Source organism: Suricata suricatta, chromosome 6 (assembly GCF_006229205.1).
Source record: "Suricata suricatta isolate VVHF042 chromosome 6, meerkat_22Aug2017_6uvM2_HiC, whole genome shotgun sequence".
Taxonomy (NCBI): domain Eukaryota; kingdom Metazoa; phylum Chordata; class Mammalia; order Carnivora; family Herpestidae; genus Suricata; species Suricata suricatta.
Genome location: NC_043705.1, coordinates 91,809,988 through 91,828,984, shown reverse-complemented (window position 1 = coordinate 91,828,984; position 18,997 = coordinate 91,809,988). Strand labels below are relative to the sequence as shown.

Below are 18,997 nucleotides of genomic sequence, written 5' to 3'. Positions count from 1 at the left end.
AGGTAGGGGACTCTTAAATCCACACTCATATTTGCTGTGGCTATTCCAGAGTCCCCTGTCAATAAGGTAGGCTTGATCAGAGAAGCCCGTTCCTCAAGGGGGATTAGGAGACTATTGGGCAAAACCCCGCCTTCTGGGAGCAGCCAGCTAACCAGAGCTCTGGGAAAGAGAGAGCAGAGACGGAGGCAGAGAAATTCTAAAGGATACAGTGTGTGTTGAGAGCTCAAAGTCGTTTCCAAGTAGCTTGGGTAAATGTTCGCAGTGGCCAGGGAATTAGTAGCCAAGGCAGCTACTCTGTCACCACCCCTCCGGCTTTTTGCCTAGCTGAACTGACCTGATTCTCCAATCCCCTGGGATCCCAGGTAGCTATGAAACACTGCTCTTTTGAAGAGAAGAGAATCAGGTTGCCTTAGTTACTGCTAGGGTAGGAACATCAAGCTCAGGTGCACATAAGGAGAGACAAAGCTCAAAGAAGTAGGAGTTGGAAGGTGGCCGGCATGTTGCCACAGAGCTCCCTGGATGGAAGAATTCTTGGTCAGGTTTTGGTGATATTTGCAAGGGGTTGTCAACTCAGGTGTGGTTGGCAGTACTTGCCAACTGTCAGGAGCTCTCTCTGGCCATGGCCGCCTCCAGGCAGTGAGGATCTGCAGCCCCCAGCTCAGCGAGGGTCCTTGTATAAAAGACATTTACTTCCCTTGGAGAAATGGCTTGGACGACATCTCCTAGTACTTCTACTTGGACAAGGGCAGATGGCCAGATCTGGGCTGAGTGTGTGTGAAAAATTCACACGCCCTGCATCTCCCAGCATGGAGAGGGCCAGCCGGCTACAGACCCTTAGGCGAACAGTGAGAGGCTCAGCTTGCTGCTGACGGGCTTCTTGGCATCCTTGAATCCCTGTTTCAGAGTGAGATAAAAGAAGAGAAAACTCAGAAACTGGATACAGTGGTGTTTTGTTATTTAACCTTCACCAGCAGGCCATTAAGCCTCCAGCTCCTGAGCAGTAAACCTCTTGCCAAAATAAGGGGGAAGATTGAGGTGGGGACAGGCGTTTACTGTTGTTGTGTTGGGAAAACATAGAACATTCTATAAAGATGCTGGACAGGGTGGGGGATGGAGAAGAAAGAGTGGGGAGAAAGGGAAAAATGAACAAGTGCCGTGGGTCACATCCTCCCCTCCCCCCTACTCCCCCCACCCCACTCCCCCAACCCCACTTGCCTCCTCAGTGCTTCTACCCATGACATCTCATCGTTGGGAAGAAATGGGATCTTTCAGTTTCAAATGTCTGCCAAAGAAAAAGGACCGAGGCTTAAGTTCTCACTCAGTGGTCAGCCAGAAAAAAAGTGAAGCTGCATCAAGATTAGGGACACCTTTGTTGCCTTCTTTCTTCCCCTGCTCCATTCATCACACTCTGGCAGCTAGGACACCAGGCCAGCGGCAGCTGCTGACTTTCCCCAGCCGGCTGCCTGCTGTTGCTGGGCCTAGTTCCGTGGCAGCCAGGCTGTCCCCACGCTGTCTTTCTCCCCACCCAGCAGCGGTTACTTGTCTGATTGGTCACTGGGGCAGCCCTTAGGATCCACTGGCTGGTACCTGACTTGGAAAGATAAAATATCAAGATACAGGCATCAAGTGGCTGCTGGGATGAGGTGACCTTGGGACAGCCTTCTGATCGTGCATCTGTTGTGGCTTTTCTTAGATAGTTAGGACTCTGAGCATTTCACTTTGTATTCCAGGAATTTCTTCCAAGTGCATGGTTTGTCTTTGTTTTACTAATGAGAACAATAGCTGGCGTTAACGAGGATAGTAATAGTAATATTTAATCATCTCTACCTAGTAGCTGTCATGTGCCTAGCACTGGTGCTCATTGTATATTTCTGGCATTTTGCAAATGGGGAAACTGAGGCTAAGAATGGTCAAGTGTTAAGCTCAAGGTCACACAGGTAGAAAGAGGCGAGTTAGAATTGGAATCTAGGTCTATCTGATTTCAAAACCTTACATTTTGCACCACGCACAATTGATAAATTTGGAGAGAGTAGGGAAGCAGAGGAAAAAGGGCCTTTCTAACTACAGAAAAATCAACAGAAACAGACTTATCGGTGTTTTGTTCACTGTGGAGGAAAATGTGCTTCCAGCCTAACGTTGGTCTGACATCCCACGCTATTCTCAGCAAATAGATAAGATCTTCATAAAGATCTTCACAGAGCACCAAATCAAGTTCTGGCCCCGTCATTACACGTGGTAAGTGGCCTTGAGCAAATTTCTTCTCAAGAGTAGGACCTGAGGATGAAATGACACCAGACATGTCGGTTCTTAGTCTAGAGCTTAGTGCACATGAGACTTCGAATGGGAGCTCTTACTAGTTAGGCTCGTTTGACCTCCCGTGCCCTGGCAGAGGATCAGGAACCATTGTTCCTTCCTTGCCAACTCAAGTGTCTTCCTGGTAAGCCAGGGCTCATCTGAGCCACATTGACATCAGAGCTTGCAAACCACCTTGGCAGCCTTCATTATATAAATAAGTCAATAAATTCTTTTCCCCTGGTCTTATCGGAGACAAGCCCTTCTTTGGAATTTCTCAAGTGAAGTGACTCTTGCTAGTGAGCTGGCACCAGGGCTGTGTGTGAAGCAGGGGTAATGAATTGCGGTTGTCATAGTAGTACTAAAAAGGCTGATGCAAAAACTGGAGGTATCTGGAATTCATTTGTAACTGCTTGATACCATGTCTCTTCACTCGAGAAGTCCCTCCCCCCTCCCCTTTACCCCCAGGACTGTTTGAGAACTTTGAGGACCTGCTGGTTTTAGCATGGTGGTACAGAAGGGCATTGGTATTTATCTCGTCCCACCCAGCCAGGGGTTGGCCATTCATTCAGTAGGTATTTATTGAGTGCCTACTGGGTTTCAGGCTCCGTTGCCAGTGCTGAGGATCAGAGCAAAGTCCCTGCTGTAGCAGGGTGTACCCTTGGGCGAGGGAAAAGAGCAAATAGTTGAACAGATAAGTTGCATTATAACTGGGGGCTTGGTGTTCTCTAGAATTCTTTTCTCCATCTTAGGAAGATGGAGGGACAGACCTGTCCACAGCACCTGTTGGCAGTTGTGCTGTGAATTTAGATCTGGAACTGGGAGACCGTTGTGCCTTCACTAGGGTGTTGCCAAGGGCCTGGTTAGGATGAGCTGGGCACTGTGCTGAGAGCTGGGCATGCAAGGGCGAGACACAACAGTCTCCAGCTCGTGATTTTTAGAGAGTCATCAAGCTAGGCAAATATAGTTGGAAACGCCAGGCTCTCTGCACCTTGGTTTCCTTTCTCCCCTGTTTCCTCTGGACTCCTTTAATCATTCAAAAATATTTATTGAGTGCCTGTAAATGGGTAGGGTGTCTGTAACATGTCAGGCATCGTTCCAGCGCTAAGGACTCAGCAGTGATTGGACCAACAAAAATCCTGTCCTCATGGAGCTTACATTTTAGAGCAGAGGTTGTCAATGTGGGGAAGCCTCAGAACCCTCTGGAGGGCTTGTTAAACCCCACTCCCCAAGTCCCACCTCCATCCCCAATTTGAGTCAGTAGGGCTGCTGTGGGTCCTGGGAATTTGCATATCCAACAGGTCCCCAGGTTATTCTGTGGGTCTTTGCTCTATACTTTGCAGAACCACTGGCATTTGGTTCATTGAATCCTCACAGCAACCTGGGAGAGAGTACCATATTATTCCTGTTTTATAGACAGGGAAACTGAAGAATGCTGGTGAAGTAACCTGGCCCTCCTTCTTATGCTAAGAGAGCTAAAGGAAGCGGTTTCAGAAGCAAGCACTGTTCACCTGCGTCGCTGTTTTCACTCAGAGCATACCATTGTTCTAGGTCTTTTGCTGACCTGAAGGCCAGTGGTGGCAAAATCCGGAAGGATTTTCTCCTCCATTGTGAAATAAAGCACAGGGAAGCAGGAAGCCGAAGGGGATTCCAGAAGCCAGAAGGACTTCTCTTCACATGAGATTGTATAGCATGCATATATCCATACTCTGGAGAGAATCAGAGGACATCCATGCTGAGCTGCTCTGCGGAGAGAGTGTCACTGGGCTCCTTCACCCCTGGGAAATTTTATGCCATCCACCCTGTCCTACTTCAGCCCTAGGGAGTGTAGGGAAGGTGTGTGGAAGAGGCAAGTTCCTCTTCTCATTGAATCCTTACAAAGCCTCTAGGGAGGCATTGTCCCTGGCTGGTCCCCTTGACCACAATCTGTATTTTATGTCTCATCCTTGTCACCTTGTCACAAGTTCTGTGACCTTGGTTAAGTTATGTAAGCCTTCCTGAGCCTCAATTTCTTCGCTGGCAGAATGAGAACAAGTTAGAACATTCCTCATAGGGTTGACCAAAACCAAATTAGAGGTGTCTCATTATATCAAGTTCCACTCTCCGGGTAGTTCTAAATGCAGCAATTAAGGCTGCCTTAGTACATTTTACCGCTTTATCAATCATTATATAGTTACTGCTCAATTCATATAGAGTACCAGGTCTTTTGGACAAAAAAACACTTTCTTTTTGTTTCTCTGGAAAAAACTAATCTTATTTAAGAGGTAAACATCTTCAACATCATTTCCAGTAAACAATGACTTTTGCTAGATAGGACTATTGAAAGGTATCTTAACAGCTGAGGGAGTTTCAAAACCAGTCTGAGTGTTTTATTTCCTTTGCTGACATAAAACATTTGCCAGCTTTCAGTGGAGATCCTGGGTATTTCATTAGCCTCCTTACTGAGGACCCAGACCAAGTTATCAAAATGTGGTCCCAGACTAGCAAGCATGTCAGCTTCTCTTAGGAACTTGTTAGAAATGCAGATTCCCATACCCACCTTTGCCCTACTGAAACAAAAGCTTGGGAGTGGAGCCCTGTGATCTGTCTTTTAAGGGCCTTCCCGGTGACTCTGCTGCCCCTTCAAACCTGGGAACCACTGGCTGAATGTTTGCAGGCAGAATGACCTAAGATATTTTATTCCTAGTGGTCACAGGCAAAAATTGACCAGATTTGAAGAACCTTCTGAGCACAGGTAGGTACAACCAATTGAAATGGTCTTCATTGCCTTATGAACATTTTTAGTATCATCCCCAATCTTATATTATCCGAGCTGGACCTTTACACTTTCTTCAGCAGACCCCACCATTGCTCAATAGCTTTGCTTCAAGGTTCAATTCACAACTGAAATTTAGAAAGGCCTTCCCCATGTGCCTTTGCCTGGGCCCCATGGCACCTTACACTGTGGTAGAACAGCCTGACTACCTGTGTGATCTTCATCCTTGGTTATTAGGCAGCCCAGTGGCTGGCATGCTGCAGGAGTGCACTGAGCCAGGAGATGAATGCTCCTCAGTGGCGGGGCGTTAGATTTGTTTCTGGCCCTTCTTCAGAGCAACCGGTCACTTGCCGTCCCTGAGCCCTTGTCTCCATTGCACTACCACAGGTAGTAATGATCCTTGATCTCCTTTCCACAACAGAGTATAGGAGCTGAGGGACAGTAGGATCAGTGATTCCCAAGTTTGATTGCACAAGACTCACAAGAGGGGAGTGTTAAAAATACCCATGTCTGAGACACCTGGGGGGCTTAGTCGATTAAGCATCCAACTTTTGGTTTTTGCTCAGGTCATGATCTCGTGGGTTCATGAGGTTGAACTACACATTGGTCTCTGTGCTGACAGTGCAGAGCCTGTTTGGGATTCTCTTTCTGCCCCTCCCCACTCTCAAAATAAATAAACTTAAAAAAATACTCATGTCTGGCCCACTCCCAGACATTCTGGTTTAATTGGACCAGGGTACAGCCTAGATGTAGGATTGCTAGGGTAGAGCCAGATTGGAGAACCATGACTGTAGGTAAATATTGTCTTTCCTCATAAGCACTGTAGAGTTATCAGTGAGATTATATGAAAGTATCCTCTAGAAGGTTTTGAAACTAAAGATTTATACAGTTCTACCTAGGAAAATGGAGATGATTTAGGAAATATTTAAAAAATAATTGTGGAAGGGAAGAAGTAGATCTATGAGGGATGTCTATCCCCTTCCTGTTGAGCAACTTCCCCTCTCCTGTACCTGTCTTGTGATTTCTTTCCTGGCATGTTAAGGATCAGAGAGATTTAGGTTCATCTTTACCTTAATGTGAAAATCTTTAAATTCTCATTGCAGCAGTAATGCTTCTGAATAAATTGGTCTAAGCTACTTTGGAGATGTAAGCCTGGGGGCTGAGCCTCCAGTGCATCGTCTGTCTGACCTCAGCAGAACCCAGTTTGGATTTCATGCACACATCTGTGTCCTTGAGACTCCAAGAGAGTGGGAGTGCTGGCGTTGTCACCATATAGATCATAGCCTGTGGGTAAGAACTAATAATAGCTAAAATTTATTAAGACTTTAGATTATGCCAATGTCTGGGCTGTGGACTCTGAATGCGTTTTCCAATTTAATTCTCATAGCAGCCCAATATGGTAAGAAGAAACACCATCTTCATTCTGCTGATGGGGAAACTGAGGCTTAGGGAGTTGAAAATTTGGCCCAGGATTATAAGCTACTAAGTGGCAGAACTGGGATTCAGAACTAGTCTGCCTGCCCTCAAAATGCACTTTCTTCAGCATCCTGTATGTCAGGCAAGGCTGTTAAGGAGAGCAATACTGACCTAATCCTGGTAATTCAAAGCAGAGCCCCTTTCACTACTGTGATCCCTGCAGTGGCAACTTCTTCCAGTTGCTCAGGCTCTGTTTGGAGAGCCAGATTTTGTGTTTGCTCTACTCCTGTTTTAGCAGATGTCCTCCTTCAGTTATCAGGGTGAGTGAGCTGTTTTTCTGAGTACATACAGTAGGTTTTACAAAATCCCCCTAGGGTTCAATGTCCTTGACCAAATTCTTTGGTCCATGGTGGTGATCAGCATCTTTTCTTCACCTTCCTTACTGTGTTCAGTAGTGTTTCATCTCTTATTACTTAGGCGCAAAAGACTTAGCAAGAATCAAGTTCCTCTTGGACCTTGGTGTCTGCACATCATAAGGGCTTGGTCTGCAACATTCTTGCTTGCCCAGCAGAACATGCTGTGGGATGTGTGTTTTGGGTTCACTAGAAGTCACTTGGGTCATCTCAGGCCCAAAATGGCTCTAGCTGAGCATGCGTTACCTTCCACTCCTGTGGCACATTGGGTAGAATTGAAACAAAAGAATACCATTACCTTTGTGTATTTGGTTTCTGGCAGGAGCTGTGCTAGGAAAGGGGTACAGCAGTGAACAAAGGCAGACATTGCCCTTCATGAAACTTATAGAGAAATAATAAAAACATAATGTAATTACATATGACGAAAATGAAGAGGATGCTGTGTTAGAAAATAACAGTTTTGGGGCACGTTCTGTGGCTCGGTTGGTTAAGTGTCCACCTCTTGAAATCAGCTCAGGTCATAATCTCATGGTTCCTGAGTTCAAGCTGGCATCAAGCCCTGCTCTGATAGTATGGAACCTGCTTGGGATTTTCTCTCTCTCTCTCTCTCTCTCTCTCTCTGCCCCTTTCCCACCCATGCTCTCTCCTGTCTACATGCACTCTGTCTCTCAAAATATATAAACTTTAAAAAATTTTTAAAAGAAAATAGGAGACCTTATGAAGGACATCAGAAGCCATAAAGTTGTAAGGTTCTGTAATTAGAAACTAATTAAAAACACTAAATTTGCTTTTACCTTTAAATAAGGTACATCTATGATGATCACCTGTCTCCCTCTTCTACCAAGTTTTCTTAATTCCGGTCAGTAGATTGTGGCACTCACTGTAGTGGTAACAAACACAGTTTCTTCTTAACTTTGACCAAGGAGCTAAGTTTCCCCTGAGGCAGCATCGTCTATTGAATGCATACATCTGGACCTCCTGCGAGCAGCTCAGTTGCAGATTTCCAGGCCCAGCCACAGTCAACATAATCAGAATCTGTGGGTTATGTGGAACCCAGGCTCCACATTTGTAAAAAGAACTCCCAAGTGATTTTGATGCCCTCTTAAGTTCGAGAACCACTGAACCCAAACAGGACTAGAATCCCTTCAGCCTCTTCTGCAACCTGGCCTGCTTCCTGGTCCTCATAACAAAGAAATCTCTTTCTCCAGGCATCTGGATTTGTCTCCAGTGGGCTCAGGATGTTCCCTAAGAATCAGTCTTCAGTCCGTATGCTCCTACCCGAAACCCCTCCTTCTGAAGAACACAGGAGTCCCATAGCCACTGGCTACATAGTCCCTATTGACGCCCCAGCACTGCTCACCCCCCTCCTCCCATCCCATGCTCTCATCACAGCTCCAGAAAGGTCACAGAAGCCACACAATGATGTCTTCCTGGACCTAACAAAGTGGCTGACACTTCTTTACTGATGTCCTTCTTTTTTTCCCCCTTTAATTTAATTTTTATTTATTTTGCTGAGATATAATTGACATATACATTTAGTTTTAGGTGTACAACATAATGATTCAGTATTTGTATATATTGCAAAATAATCATCCCAAAAGTCCAGTTAACATTCATCAGTACATACAGGTTTATTTCTTGTGATAACTTTTAATATCTGTTCATAGCAATTTTCAAATATGCAATGCAGTATTGTTAACTGTAGTCACCATGCTGTATACTATGTCTCCAGGACTTACTCATTTTATAACTGGAAGTTTGTACCTTTTGACCTCCTTCACACATTTTGCCCACCACACCTTCTGCCTCTGGCAGCCACCAATCTGTTCTCTGTATCTGTGAGCTTGTTTTGTTTTGTTTTTGGATTCTCGTATGAAATCATACAGTATTTATCTTTCTGTCTTATTTCACTTAGCTTAATGCCCCCCTCAAGGTCCATCCATGTTAACACAAGATCTCATTCTTTATGGTGATAGTATTCCATTGTATATATACACCACATTTTCTTTACCCATTCATTCATTGCTTGTTTTCATATCTTGGCTCTTGTAAATGATGCTGTGCTGTACATGGGGTACAGATATCTTTTTGAATTAAGTTTTCATTTCCTTCAAATAAATACCCAGAGGTGGGATTGCTAGGTCATATAGTAGTTCTATTTTTAATTTTTTTGAGGAACCCTCATACTCTTTTTCATAATGACTGAGCCAGTTTACATTCCCACCAACAATGCACAGGCATCTAGTGGTGGTGTTGACACTCCTCCTTATTGGCAGTCACTCTTGTTTTTTTGTTTAAATGTTCATTATTTTTGAGAGAGAGCACACGGGAGTGTGCGTGAATGACGGAGGGACAGATTGAGAAGGGGCAGAGGATCCCAAGTGGGCTCTGCACCGACAGAAGAGATTCTGATGTGGGGCTCAAACTCATGAACCATGAGACCATGACTTGAGCCAAAGTCGGATGCTTAACCAACTGAGCCACCCAGGCACCCTGGCAGTCACTCTTATGCAAGAAAGGGAAAGCATTTTTTAGTCTTATTTCCTGTTGCTTTTCCCTAGTAGTGTCCTGTGACTGACCCCAGGCCTTCTGCTACCTCCCCCATGGTGAAAGTTCAAATGCCCATTTCTAGTTTTCTGCTGGATATCATTCTGGGTCCAGACAAACACTGCATGCAGTCAGTCTACCACAGATCTTAACCTGAATCCAGTTGTGGTCTCTTGCCTTTTCTGCCATTACCATGAGAAGGGCCCTCTCTAAAACATGCATGGTTCAAATTCTAACAATCCTAAAGGTATACAACAACATGTAAGTACCCCTTCCACCTGTTCACCACCTATCCCATTCCCCCACCACACACAGGAACCCCTGTTTCCAACATCTGGATTCTCCCCTGCCATCTAGCTTCCCTTTCTTTTGTAGACTCCGACACCTCCTTCCTTTTCTGTTCGTTCCTACCAAAGCTTAGTTGAAAATAGAGACGAAATGAGAGGGCCCCCCCTCTAGCCAACCTGTAGCCTGCTTTCAGGTCTGTCTTGCATAACCCAATGCTAACCACCCTCTGCATACTCTTCTGGGCCCCCCCTGAGTTTACTGAGGGACATCTTTCTGAGTTTGACAGTCAAAACCTCTCGAAGCTGGTCCCACTCCATTTCTATGTCTCTCATTCTTTGCCTTTCTTTCCTCATTAATAAGATGGTGGTGATAGTAGTATTGACCTCATACTATTTTAAAAGATATTTTTAAAGCTTTTTCCCATGAATATTTTGGTATCTTTTAAAGTTTGATATAATTTTAAACTTACAGGAAAATTGCAAAAATATAAGAAATTTCCATATACCCCTTACCCAAATTTTACCAATTTTTACATTTTACCCAGTTACCTTCTAGTGTCTCATTTTCCCTACATGTGAGTGAGTCTATATGTGTGTATATATATATACAAAAACATATAATTCAATATATAAAACCATTATATATAAGCTATTTAAAAGTAAGTTGGTTATTACTCTTAAGTTAGACCTCATGTTTCTTTGCCACTAAATATTTCAGTGTTTAGTATGTTTTGTGTCTGAGTGTCTATATATGTGTGTATAAGAAACAAAACATCCCCTTACATAACCACACTTAATACAATTTCAATAAGTTTAAATAAAACTATCTAAAATATTTTGCACAATGCCCAACAGTATTGTAGGTGCCAGTCATTGCTTTCTGTGGTTACCGAGCTGTCTCCATTGGTCTTCTGCTTATAGTCCACCTGGGTTAGTGGCAGTGCCCAAACATGTCCTGCACTTTGCCATTCTTTGATTGTGGGCCTGTTTCCCAGCCCCGCCTGTATCCATGGAAGCGCGCCCCCCCCCCCCCAGGCCTCAGGTGATGCTACCTGCCCCATGGAGTCTTCCCTCTTCAGTCATCCATCATCTCCCTCCCTATTCCTGCCTGGAAGGGATCTACTTTAAGTCAAGTCTGTTCTAGTCAAAAGCAGGAAAAGCCCACACAAGATGGTTCTGGAAAAAAGAGGCTGCTGTGAGCTTAGACCTCACTGGAATCTAAGGAAGGAAATAGCAGCCCCCATTGCTGGGCATGTGGGAGCTGCCTCTGGAGGCCATGAGAGGTTTCTGCTACCTCCTGAAATCTACACACAACAAATCTAAAATCTGTTCATAAATTCGCAAACCTTGTTTTGAGTCAGTGCTGCTTCTAACTTGCTGTGTAACTTCAGGCAACCTACTTAATCTCTTTGTGTCTCAGTTTCCTGGTTTTCTACAAATAAACCTAAGCATAAGAAAATAATAGCCAGGATTTTCTTGAATGCTAAGTGCTGCACTAAATGTTTTTTATTTATTAGTTCAGCCAACTGTCGCACTGACTGTCTAGGGGAGGGACTATAATTCTCCCTATCCACAGAGGAGGAAGTGAAGTCCAAGAGGGGCTAAGTAATTTGCCCAAGGTCGCACAGAAAATGGCAAAGTTGGGGTTCAATCTCAGGCTGTCTGGCTTCAGAGCTCTTGCTCTTAAATTTTCATCTACTTTGAAGGGTTATTGTATGAATTGCGCCATGGCTTCTTCATGTAAGAAGTGCTCAGACTAAATACTCAAAAATGTTAGCAATTATGACATTACTACAGCAAGGCTCAGACTAAATACTCAAAAATGTTAGCAATTATGACTTTACTACAGCATTAGATGACCCCTGTCACCTCATGGCCCTGGTCGGTCTCATAACCATTCAGCCCAGCAACCACAACTCAGTGTCCAAAATTTCAAATTCATATGAGAAATGCTGATTTGGAAAAATCACAGAGCTGACCTTGACTTGGATTCAGCCCGGTACAGGAAACCATGGACAAGGGAAGGGTCAGGGGTCCTGTAGCCAACCACAGCAGCTGCCTGCACAGGACAGGCTGTGGGGCACTTAGCCATCCCCAGGTCATTCTTTCTCAGAATTTCTCAGAGTAGATTGTTCTGATTCTGTGGCATTGAGTAAGACCTGGTGGTTACTGTGTCTGAACACATGGTCGATTCCGAGCCCTGCTTCTGGCCTCACTTCTGTGTGGCTAACTCCTACTCGCTTGTGTGATCCCTGCCTTCTTGCTCTGGGAAGTGTGGGCTGTGGACGAGCACGTCAGCGTTGCCTGGAACCTTGCTAAAAATGCAGAATCTCGGGCTCCACCCCCGACCCACTGAATCAGAAACTGGTTTTTGTTGTTGTTGTTTGTTTTTAAATATGGAATGCTACACGAATTTGTGTGTCATCCTTGCGGAGGGGCCATGCTAATCTCAGTATTGTTCCAATTTTAGTATGTGTGCTGCTGAAGCGAGCACAGGAAACCACATTTTAACAAGATCTCAGTGGTCCTTATGCATGTTGCTGTGTGAGTAGCACTGACCAGACCATTCAATACTACTAATTATTGCATAGCCCTGGTTTGTTTGTCTTAACATTTTGTTTTTGTTCTATGGATGACTGTGCCTCTCACTAACCTCTGAGGTAGGACACTGCACATAGTTGTAATATCAGTAAACAGTGGATTATTCCGACCAGTTATAAACACTATTGGTGGAAAAGAGCTTCTCAGCCTGTTCCCAGAGCTCCGCATGGGATGAGGGATTGAAGCTGGATGGGGTGTGAAGGTCAGTTGAAAGGGGATCACACCTGCTGAGAAAAGGCAAGTCCTGAGGCTGCGGTGTATTCAGTAGCCGGGTCAAAGCGGAGGTGTGTCCCCAGGGTAGCAGAACACGGCCCTTGAGAATACAGGGCAGTGGGAAGGTGGGAAGTGTTGGGAGGCAAGAGCAAGAAAAAGGAGGTCTGGGGATACCCCGTAAGCTTCCCAGGTGAGGCTCGAGCCAGCGAAATAAATGGTGGGCTCCCTGGAACTATCACTGAGTAGGGCAAAAATACTGCTGTGTGGGTGCTCGCAGAGACAATGGCTTCTGCCAAGGCTTAAGCTTGTTGAGCCAGAGCCTTCACATGCAATCCCTGGGCCAAGCCAGGAGGAGCCTGAGTGGTGTGGCACGGGTGGCAGAGGCCAGGCTCCTGGTGGGGGGGTGACAGGAGGGGCTGGGAGCCAGCTGTAGGCCACAGAACAAGTCTGGAAGAGGTCTGTAGATTGCCTTGCCTTCCCTGGGGTGAGGTTGGTAAGGAGGTGTGGCCAGATCCCAGAAGGCTTTCCCATCACTGCTTTCTGGGCCCCAGTTCACCTGTAGACAGCCGTTTGATATAAGCATGGACCTTGCCCTGACGCATTCCTGAGATGATGCCCAATGTCATCCCATGGAACACAGTGACAGCCATCCCTGTGCGGGGGTGGGGAAGCCCTAACACCCTCCCTGGGTTCATTTCCCGTTTGTTTGATGTTGGTATGTCTGTCTGTGTCAAATGACTGAGGAACGAATCATTAGTGAGCTGTCCAAAGTCCCTTTGGGAACATTCTAGGAAAATAAACCAATATTCCGTCAAAGCCACAAATGGCTTTTTTTTTTTTTCCATTCCTTCAAAGCAGCGTTTCTCAGAGTCTGGTCCGTAGACCTTCTGCCTTAGACTCCCCCGAGGAGCTCATAAAACAGGTTCCTGGGCCCCCACCTGAAATCTGCTGAATCAGAATCTCAGTGGGGCTTTCAGGACTGTACATTTTAAATATACTACCCAGAGGATTCTCATATGCCTTTTACTTGAAACCCTCTCCTCCCCGCTTGCATGAACAGTGTGTGTGCCTGCCTGCTGTTCCTTCCTCCCTGCACTGCTAAGCATAAGGACCTCCTCTTGCGGGGAGCCTGCCTTGTCCCAGCTCAGGTCCCCTCTATGCACCCTTGTCACATGCACCCACCACGGAGTCATTGTTCTTTTCGTGTCTGTGTTCTCCCAGGCCCAGCACAATGTCTTGCACATAATCGGTGCTAATAAATGAGTGGATACCCCTGAAGGCAGCTAAGAGGCAAAGGAAAAACCACAGAGTAAAGGGTGATGACTGCATGCCTCCTGATAAGAAGCTGCCACCTTCTGACTCCTCTCTTGATCGACCTAAATTCCTAGGTCAAGTTTTGGAGCCAGAGGGCAAGCATTGGACCCTGAGAGACCCCAAAGCTCTGATTGGCTGGGGATACAGCCCACCTGTGTGGGACTGAGGTGTGCCTAGTGGGAGCCCAGATCTCTCGTCCGCCTGTCAAGGAGACTCCTGATATAGAAGGAAAAACTCAAGGCCAGTTTGCCAGCTCCGGCCTGACCCCACACCCAGGGCCACTAGAGCATGTGCAATCCTCCTTCTCAGACAGGAATAATGTTAAAGAATAGAGCTATTGGACTGTGGAACTCCCATGAGTACTTCCCTCCAGAGTTTCTCAGCGTTTGCTACCCTGACTTTCTGTGTAAGGCTCTGAATTGCTGTTTGCCAAACCAGTAACTGTTGATCCAGTGGAAATCACACAGAGAGAAGCCCTGGACAGGTTGTCTCAATCATGTCTGTGAAGGGGAGCCAGATGTCTGTGGTCTAAGAACACTGCCCATCACCTCTCTTGTGAGCACTACAAAACCTGCGTTGCAAGTCCAGGGTCCCTCTTCTGATCTTGCTTGCTTATCTGTGTGTGTTTGATGGGGTGGGGTTGGGGGGACTTTTGAGGGCCAGCAGGAGGCTGGGATCCTGGTGCGACTCCAAGGTTAGCCCAGACCTCTATGGCCACAGGGGACCTCAGCTCAGGAGACAGACTGACCTCTTGATGCCTGAGGTCAGGGTAAGGGCAGCCCTCTCTCAATCCAAAGTAGGATCAGACCCTTCCTTTGTCCTTTGAAAAGACAGAGGTGGCTGAGTTCTAGGGGCAGGCAGAGCAGCTAAGGGTTTGGTATACAGTAGGCCCTCAGGAAATGCTCCTTAAGTTGATTCGATGAAAGGGAAGCACCCAGTTCTACTTAATGTGGGCTGTGTCCAAATCCTCTGGACGTTTGCTGTAATTTATTTTAAGGTTGTAGGTAATTACTGAGTTTCTTTGGTGCTCTCTTCATAAGGGTATTGTTTCTCAATCTACTTCCTTTCTCTTCTCATCTCCCCAAATCACACTTGATTTGCTTCTAGGAGGAAGACAGTGCTGTGCTATCATTTGGTCAAGATTTTATATTCAAAAATCTTGTTAGATGCTGTGGAAACTTCCTGGAGGTTGTGACAGCACTAGGTACTGAGGAATTTTTTAAGCATTTACTGTTTCACTTGTTTTCACCTTCCAAATAAAGCAGCTGAGGTCCAGAAAAGTTAGGGAATTTATCAGGGTCACACAGCAAGTTGGCAAGAGAGTAGGGTTTCCATCCAAGGCTCAGTGCTTGTCACTGCCACTTTGTCTCCAGGAGGTCATTGGCTCGCGTTGATGTAACATTGCTAACACTTGCAGAGTTCTCCACCACTTCTCAGAGGATTTTGTGTATGTGTCCTGATTTGAGAATTAGTTAAGCTCTCGCACTCTCCAGGGTGCAACGGCTGGAATCCAGGCCCTGGAGGAAGTTCTGCATCCTTCCTAGAGTCCACAGGCAGCCAGATCCCACAGACCCAGCTCTGTAGGGCAGCGAGGACAGGAGGTGCTGCCCAGTGGTTGGTGGGCAGCATGGCCAGGGGGGTGTGGAGGAGGTGAGGTTTTGATAGCACTCCCAGGCCCTGCGCCCAGGGCCCTTCCCCCTGCCAGAGCCTCCTCTTCTATTTCCCTCTCTGGCCTCTGGCCTCTTAGAATCTGTAGCTGTTTGGAAAAGTTACCATAGAGGCCTGTTCCCCAGTATTCCCAATATCCTCACATACAGAGAAGCAGGATTGTGTGGGAAGGAGAGGCAAGCGTATGGGAACAGTTTACAGTTCAGACGCAGTTGCTAACGACTCCTGGAAGTTGTCTCCCAAATGTCCTGCTTGCACGCAGGGGCGCTGCCCGCCTTTGTGGGGGACCACACAATACTGAATGATGTGTTATCAATACAGCACAGTAGCCCTCCGATGTCACGAAGATCGGGTGTTAGGAGGACACGGCCATGAGGAGATGGAGGGCCCTCTTTACGCAGTGTGAACCAGCTTTTCTTGTGTAACCCCTGGGTCTACTGGCCCTTTGTTCCGTTTTCTTTGACAAAGGATTTTTTTTAACTTTCTGATTAGAAATCAGTAGTTTAAGCCCGCTAATCACCTCTTCTGGCTTGGCATGCAGACCAGGGAAAGGCCATAGCACTTAATCTGTTTGCAAATGCTCTCTCAGTTCCAGAAGCTCAGAAATGTAGTCACTCCCTCCTCACGTAAAAAAAAAAAAAAAAAAATTCAGGATAATTCCTACTGTAATTATAATAATCAACATTCTGAGGTGTATTACAAAGACACTTCTTTTTTAAATGTTTATTTTGAGAGAGAGAGAGTGCATGTGTGAGAGCTGGGGAGGTGTAGAGAGAGGGGAGAGAATCCCAAGCAGGGTCCTCAATGTCAGCATGGAGCCTGATGTGGGGCTCGAACCCACAAACCGTGAGATCATGACCTGAGCTGAAATCAAGAGTCAGATCAACGTTTAGTTGTTTAATTGTAAGTTAATAGTTTAACAAGTAAACTTGAAAAAGTATCCTTGGGGTGGCTGGGTGGCTCAGTCAGTTGGGCATCTGACTCTTGATATTGTTTCAGGTCATGATCCCAGAGTAATGAAATTGAGCCCCGAATCAGGCTCTGTGCTGAGAAGGGAGCCTGCTTAAGCTTCTCTCCCTCCCCCCCCCCCCCCCCCCCTCTCTCTCTCTCTCTCTCTCTCTCTCTCTCCCCTACCCCTACCCCTACCCCTACCCCTCTCGCCTGCTCATGCATTCGCACACTCTCCCTCCATTTCTCTAAGATTAAAAAACCCAAAACACAAAAAATTATTTTTGTTTGGGTAAAATAAAAAATTTACCATTTTGCCCCCTTTAAATGTCCAATTTTAGTATAAGTGCTGCCAAAGCGAGCACCCTTTAAGTGTCCAGATCAGAGGGATTTCGCCCACTCACAGTCATGTGCAACCATCACCACCATCCATCTCCAGAACTCTTCTCATCATGTAAAACTGAAACTCTCAATCCATTAAACTCTTAAGTCCTCATTCACCTCTCCCCCAGCCCCTGACAAACACCATTCTACTTTGTTTCTACCAGTTTGACTGCTCTGGATATCTTATGTGAATGGAATAATTCGTATTTGTCTTTTCGTGATTAGCTTATTTCTCTTAGCATAATGCCTTCCAGGTTCATCTATGTTGTAAGATGTGTCAGAATTTCCTTCCTTTTTATGGCTGAATGGTATTCCATTGTATGTGCATATACTATATTTATCCATTCATCCATTCGTGGACGCATGGGTTGCTTTCACCTTGATTATCATGAATGATGCCTCTATTAATGGGGGTGAATGGGGGTCATCTGTTCCTGTCCTTGCCTTAAATCTTTTGAATATAATCCCAGAAGTGAAATTTCTGGATCCTATGGTAATTCTACTTTTAATTTTTTGAGGAACCATTACACTCTTTTCCCCAGTGGCTGCACCGTTTTACATTCACACCAGCAGTGCACAAGGCTTTCAGTTCCCCCACACCCTCACCAATACACTTGTCATTTCCTGGGGATTTTTTTTTATAGTAGCCATCTGATTGGGTGTAAGATGGTATCTCATGGTTTTCATTTGCATTTTCCTAATGATTAGCGGTGTTGAGCATCTACACAGATACTTTTTAAGTTTGTTTATTTATTTATTTATTTAGAGAGAGACAGAATGAGTTGGGGGGGGGGCAGAGAGAGAGAGGGAAACACAGAATCTGAAGCAGTCTCTGTGCTGTCAGCACAGCCCGACACAGGGCTCAGACTCACAAACCGTAAGATCATGACCTGAGCCAAAGTTGGATGCTTAACTGACTGAGCCACCCAGGTGACGCTACACAGATATTTTTTAAAAACCAACTCCTCATGTCGTTTCAAATAAAGAGAGGCAGTAAACTGTATGTTTGAGGAGCTAAATCTTAGAAGTCAAACTGCCTGGGTTTAATGCTGACTCTACTCCTTACTGACTTTGTCACCTGGGTCAGCTGCAGGACCTCACTGTGCTTCAGTTTCTCATCTGTAAAATGGAATAATATGTAAACTGATCTCATGGGGTTACTGGGAGGATTCAAGGAATTAATACAGATAAGCCCCATCAAACCCTTGAAGACTTTTTTTGTGTTTTTGATAACTGCGGGGCATCATTACTGTCCGTGAACAGAGGAGAATCAGCTGCCTTCCCTCAGCCAGGGGTGGTTTTCTTTTCTGCCTACATTTTTTCAAGTGGGGTCATTTGAGCGAGACGGTAGCTGGAATCTGATGATTTTCACACCTCAAGGGTGGGCATGTCAGGGGGAAAAAGAACAGTGGCAGCCTCCAGTATCCATCCTGAAACTTGGCAGAATCTGGGTTTGAGAGTGACTTTGCAGAGCAGGCAACGGGGAAATGGGATGCGGCCAGGCAGTCTAGTGGAAGGGAGCTGCTCCGGTCCCTCAGCCAGTAACCGTGACAGCCACTAACCATCTGGATGAGGAGTGGCTCCGAATGCCTTAAAGGAAGACAGTGAGCTAAAGGCTGGTGTTGCTGCCTCTGTTACCACAGGACACCGCATCCTGAGGGCCTGGATACTGTCCTCAGGCCTGCGTTGCCCGGGTCCTCTGTGTGTCAGCATTCAGGCCTCCATAGAGTGCCCCATCTGTAGAACACCAGCTTTTGTCCCAGAGAGATCAGGGTTCCCCTGTCCCTGGGATAGATTCCAGGCGTGTCAGGAGGACCCTAGGTTAGAGCTTTCCCTTTGCTTCCCAGAACACATCTCTGACTTGGACCCCCCAGGGGAGGACGTCATGGGAAAGTCTTCCTCATTTCTGATCCTTCTCCAGAACCTAACCTAACTTTCTCAGCCAGGCAGGGGGAGCACACACCCTGAAGGAAGGGAGAACTTCCCCTCTCTTGCCTTCACCTGGTTAACTGTCTTTTCCAAGCCCAGCTTGGAACATCATTTACTCAAGAAATCACTCCCCAACTCCCCAGATGGGGCCAGGTTCAGTGGTTACATTCCCCCATGGAGTGGTATTCTTTTCCTTTAAATCAGTTGTTACGGGCACCTGAGTAGCTCCG

At 46.0% G+C, this 18,997-nt stretch overlaps 1 protein-coding gene and 1 non-coding gene across 3 annotated transcripts in view; one reads left to right on the top strand and one right to left on the bottom strand.

Moving 5' to 3' along the window:
• WWC1 (WW and C2 domain containing 1) overlaps positions 1-18,997 on the top strand; it is a 146,560-nt gene that overhangs the window by 5,268 nt on the left and 122,295 nt on the right. The gene's annotated exons all lie outside the window — the stretch shown is intronic.
• LOC115295045 lies at positions 12,101-12,204 on the bottom strand. Its single transcript, XR_003910278.1, has one exon. It is a non-coding gene; the product is annotated as a U6 spliceosomal RNA (small nuclear RNA).